The sequence below is a fragment of the Engraulis encrasicolus genome, chromosome 19, assembly GCF_034702125.1.
Source record: "Engraulis encrasicolus isolate BLACKSEA-1 chromosome 19, IST_EnEncr_1.0, whole genome shotgun sequence".
NCBI classification, from domain to species: Eukaryota; Metazoa; Chordata; class Actinopteri; order Clupeiformes; family Engraulidae; genus Engraulis; species Engraulis encrasicolus.
Window position 1 is genome coordinate 29398088 of NC_085875.1, and position 1172 is coordinate 29399259.

General features: G+C 41.8%; 1 long non-coding RNA gene across 2 annotated transcripts in view; it reads left to right on the forward strand.

Annotated features, from left to right (window-relative positions):
* LOC134470102 (uncharacterized) overlaps positions 1-426 on the forward strand; it is a 1061-nt gene extending 635 nt beyond the window's left edge. The window contains exon 4 of one of the 2 annotated variants that reach the window (XR_010039154.1): positions 84-426. This is a non-coding gene — a long non-coding RNA (uncharacterized LOC134470102). The other variant, XR_010039153.1, reaches the window with a different exon arrangement.
* Positions 427-1172: the final 746 nt, after the last annotated feature.

Genomic DNA, 1172 nt, shown 5'->3' on the forward strand with positions numbered 1-1172 from the left:
CACATTTCCACAATACACAACTCCTGTTGAATCGAGTTATAAATGCCGTGCCTAATGGTAACTTTCTCGTTAAATGTACATAGGAGGAGATGGTGCCTTCGACTACACTGATGCAGTGTCACTAGAGAAGGGGGGGCATCACTGTTCTTTTCCCAACCTTTTGTTTTGTTTTGTCCTATTGTGTGAGTGATTCATCCTGTGCAACCTTTTCACTTTGACGTCCGAGACGAAGGGGCTTGTGTAAGTTTCACTCTAACATCCGAGACGAAGGGGCTCGTGTAAGTTTCTACTTAGTAACCGCCAAGACGGAGCTTGTGTAGGCCTATATGATTAGGGTATGAACACTGAAGTATTACTGGGAGACGTATCTTAATTCTTAGACTCCTTTTGGAACCTATACTTGCTGTAGGGGGAGACCAAAGACGTGTGTCTAACAGGCTTGTGTGTGTGTGTGGTGGCCATTAGCCTACCAATTTTGCCCTTTTGGCAGTTTGTTTTCTTTTTACAATTTGATTTACTAACTTTGTTTGCCGTGCAATTTTTGTCATTTGGTCTACCTCTCGTGCAATTAGCACTTTTGCATAACTAGCACATTTGCACATTTTTGTATCTTGAGATGACGTGCCCATAAGTGCTGTAAGTTCATATTCTGTTTTTTTTATATTTGACTGAGCCTGTGAGGCATACTTTATGTACAGAGATTCATTACGATAAGAAAGAAGAGACTCATTACGAAAAGAAAGAAAATAAAAAGAACTCTGAATTGTATGACAGTTGTATCTCTTGTTATTCACTAACCTGTTGCGGGGAAAGTCAAATCAAGTGAATCCAGCGAGACTAGCAGGCGAGTAGGTGAGTACTGTACAAGCGATGCGGGCGGAGTTGAAAATATTTTAATTACGAGCGAGGCGAGTAAGCGAGTAACCAATTGGAAGGCAGAGTTCAATACTTCTCGCCTGTTCATTGGCAGTTAGACAGAGAGAGAGAGAGCAGAGAGAGAGAGAGAGAGAGAGAGAGAGAGATGTTATGTGTGAGAGGGTGAAAGAGAGATATCTGTACATGTGAGATATGAGAGCCCTAAAGAGCACAAATGCGCCTGAACAATGTACTGTGTTCCTATATATTGTGTCTGTACGTATGTATGCAATTATGTGTATGCGCACGTGTGTGTG